Source organism: Orycteropus afer, unplaced genomic scaffold (assembly GCF_000298275.1).
Source record: "Orycteropus afer afer isolate SDZICR_OR568_19922 unplaced genomic scaffold, OryAfe1.0 scaffold00106, whole genome shotgun sequence".
NCBI classification, from domain to species: Eukaryota; Metazoa; Chordata; class Mammalia; order Tubulidentata; family Orycteropodidae; genus Orycteropus; species Orycteropus afer.
The window spans coordinates 3,572,824-3,577,200 of NW_006921693.1; positions in this window are offsets into that span (position 1 = coordinate 3,572,824).

A 4,377-nucleotide genomic window follows, 5' to 3' on the forward strand; every position below is an offset into this window, starting at 1 on the left:
CAATGAATTCAAAAGAAGCAAATGACCAAAGAGAAAATGAGTGAGATAAATATATCAATAAGCAAGTCACTGATGAGGAAACCTACCTGATAAAAAACATACAAAATGATGCTCAGTTCCTATCTCCTTCATATGTATACAAAACTGACATCAGATTCCAAGAAAAGAAAGAAGAAAAGCATAAAGGAAGGAGGAAGGGCAGGAGGAGAAAGAAAAGAAAGGCAGCCTGGTAATGCAAAGTGTTGGTGAGAATGCAGAAAAATGTGGCTTCCCTTAAACATCAGATGGGAGCATAAACTGACAATAACACTGTGGAAAATATTTTAATAATATCTAGAGATTCATGGATGGGAATCTACCCTAGAGAAACTCTAGATATGGAGTTAAGAATTTATGTGCAAGAATGACAATATAGTCATGTTAGGAGGTTTTCTTATTAACATCAAAAACTCGAAACCACCTAAATATCTCCAAAGAAGAATGGATAGCTAAATCATGGTACAGCCATACAATGAATCTCAGCCCACAGTTACATGAATGCTCTAGTGCATCATGTGTCAACTTAGATATGTCCAAACAGCATGATGCTGCACACACCAAAAAGCAAGTTGCAACTCAGGACCATAGTATCGGGGAACACCAGACTCAATTGGCACAACAAAATACATAGAAGTCTTGTTCCTCATCCTACATTGATGAGTAGTAACTGGGGTCTTAAAAACTTTCAAGCGGCCATCTAAGATGCAGCTAATGGTCCCCTATCGTCTAAAGCAAAGAAGAGTGCAAAATAAAAACAAGAGCATTTGGAAGCAATCAGCCCAAGGACACGATGGCCCTCGAGACCAGAACTAGATGGTGCCCAGCTACCAATGCCAATCACTCAGGAAAAGAACAAATCTGGAGATCTTGGATAGAGTGGGAAGAAAAACGTGGAACAAAATCCAAAAACTCAATAATGACCACAATTACTGGTCAGATGAAGTCTGGTGAGAGCTCCAATACTATCGCCCTGGGATACATTCTGGGCCTGGAATAAAGCTCACTCCCAGGGCTGGTTCTCAGCCCAAGAATAAACAAAGATGTACATGCAGACCACTCAACCCAGCGTAACGCACCCACATGCTCTATGGAAATGCATCCCTTAGAGCAATGGACCACGGGACACCAGAGGGGCAACATTCACTCAGAGGAAATGCAGGACACACAGGAGTGCATGACTATGAGGGGCACAAGGGAGGGTTACTGGGCAGGGAGGGGAGGAGACTGGGATAGGGTTGGGGATGGTGAGTGGGGACTGAAATTATTATTATTATTTTTTTTTATGTGCTGTCGAGTCAGACCCGACTCATAGCGACCCCTCCTTGGGTTTCCAAGGCAGTATCACTATGGAAGTAGACTGCCCCATCTTCCTTCCGAGGAGGGCTTGTGGGTTTAAACCTCCAGCCTTCTGGTTAGCAGTCAAGTGCCTTAGGCACACATTAAAAAAAAAAAAAAAAAAAAAGCAAGTTGCAGAAAGCTACCATTCATGTAAATTGTAATAAACTTGCAAATAGTACTGAGTCTTTTTAGATACTTATGAATACATTGGGGCGATAAACATAAAATTCAAGAAAATGATTACCTCTGGGGAGGTAAGATGGAGAAAGGGGTTGATGAAACACTTATATTGAATGTCAGAAGTGTTTCACGATAATTTTTAAAATTAAAACTTCTATGTTGAGTGCTTCTGGGAGGACAAGTAAAATGAAGAATAAAATGTGTCCACAGGATTTAGCAACATGGATGTCTTTGGTGATGTTAGAAGGAACATTTTTATTCTTTCATAGAACAAGTATACATGTGTATTGTTACCCATTGGTACATAAAAATTATTCCCAAAATCTAAGTTTAAAATAACAGTTATTATCTCATTGGTTCCTAAGAATCAGGAATCTGATTCTTAGCTAAGGAATGGCTTAGCTGGGTGGTTCTGGCTTAGTGTCAGGACCAGATAGGATACTGGCATGAGGTCACAGTCAAAACGTCAGTGGAGGCTGTGCTCATCTGAAGTTGAATGGGGCTGGAAGAACTGCTTCCAAAGTGACTCATTCACAAGCCTATTAGTTCTGGTGGCCAGCAGGGGTCTTAGTTTCTCACCATAAAGGCCTCTCCATGGTTGACTGAGTGTCCTTATGACATGGCAGAGGATTTGAACCCTGGACTACCCAGTTCCAGAGCCTCTGGTTTAATGGCAAATAAACTATTCTGTCCAAGAAAACATGTTCTGAAAAATACTGCCCTAGCCACTCTCTGAACACCTCCTCCTTCTTCCCCACCTTTTTACCTGAAAATGCTTCTACTTCTAATCTTTTAGTCTTTTTTCCAGGTTTTCCTAGTTCATTATAGGCTCTCAACAATTATTCCATGAATGATATGTCCTACCAGCTCTGATTATGCAGTTGACAATCCTGGAATGCGCAAAACCTTATAGGCATGCGTATATATCTTGCCAATTCCATACTTGTAGAGATGTTGCTATTAAGGAATATTGTTTACTTTTCTCGTCAATAAAAGGGTCATGCTATTGACACCGCCAGACCTCCTGGGACCTTCCTGACTGCTTCTATTGTCTTCTTCAATGTTCTGCATTCCAGAAGGGCCCCAATAAATGCTGGTTGGCTGACTAATCCCCCTTTCACCAGAATTTAAAACAAGAGCATTAAATTAAATTAAAAATTAAAATTAAATTTAAAATAAAATTGAACTAAAAATAACAGCCTCTGCAAGAGAAGCTCTCAGTTCAGTAGGAATCCATTCTCTCTCTGTCTCTGTCTCTGTCAGAAAAATCTCAACAATCGTCTCTTTCCTTCACAGGAAGCACGTGAAAGTCAAATGAATCTGAGCTGACTCGTACTTCAGACATGGCAGGTGTTAATGAGCTTGCTAATTATTATCTCATCACCCTTCTCTGGCCACCTGGAGGAGATCTTATATCCAGAGAACTTCCAATGTCTCTCCTCAAGACAAATACTGTAAGGCTGGTTGCCTGCAAAATCTCTCCAAAATACATCGGAGTGTCTGGGCTAATAGAGGAATTCAATGTGAAATATTAATGTCCCTCATTGAATGTGAACTTTTGACTGTGCCAAAAGCCCTCACCAGCTTTCTGCACATGGCCCCTGCTCTCCCTGTTTTATTGTTATTGGTATTATTCAGCTAAAGTTTAGGCTACCTTCTGAAAGCACTGCTGCTCCCCCCACCCGAAAGTCATTTGTGTGCATCTTATGGCCTTGGAGATGATTAAAGGATGATTTCTAGTTCCTGTTAGTCATTTATCATTTCACCTTGGATCATAAAAGTCTAGGGAAAGTTTCCACGGAGATTTAATCAAGTGACTGAAGTGGAATTTTACAAGACATCTCTCCAGAGGTAAGGTTGTAGAAAGAGGATGGGCTGAGTGAGATGGACCCAAGTGCTCATCGTTTCCTAGTTATGTGATGCTGATCAAGGGCCTTCACCTTTGGAAACTTGGCCACCTCATCCGTCTAATGTTATGTTTAATGAGCCAGTAACCATAATCACACCAGGCATGGGTGTGGAAGCATGCAGCTCGGGCTCCATAAGGGACAATGTACTTCCCTACTCACTTTAAAGGAGGACCTCAGTGTCCCCTCATGGCAGGACTGACAGTTTCCCAAGTGGAGGAGTCTACACAAGCACATCAGACCAAGATGCCCCAGGAAGGTAAAAGGAGTACCAGGAGGGCTGAAGACAACAGAGATGTCTAACATCCCTCTGGAGGATGACAGCCACCGTACAACACAAGATAGCTTATATACAGATAGCGTGCAGTGTCCCATTTTGTGTCTTAAAATTGTTCTCCCTAAAGTCGCAACACCTCTGTAGCCACTGCAACATGAGAATGGCCAACATACATCATACTCTGGTCAGCCTCACTCTGGTCCATTGTTTGGTAACCAATGGGAGCCTTAAGGGACCAGCTCTAGAAGAAAAAAGACACTATTCTCAATTACAACAGTGTGTGTTGGTAGGGAAATAACATCGTTAAACAATAATTCTGTGCAAGATGCTGGAGAATGGCGAGGTGAAGAAGACAGGTCCTGAATGTACACATGTTCTCCATCATAATACGAGAGGAGCTGTCACGGAGTATATGTTGGGCCTATGAACGTCGCACAGAAAGCAAGCTTCTTTCTACCAGGAATGCAGGGCAGGAAAGGCCTACAAATAATATGATTTGGGGCTAAGCCTTGGGGAATGCGTAAGATTTTACCCCAAAGAGGTTGCTTGGACTGAGTAAAGAGGATGAGCAAGAACACAGAGAAACAAGATGAAACGTCAGGGGTGAGTCTAGAAAAATCCTTTGGGCCAGATGGT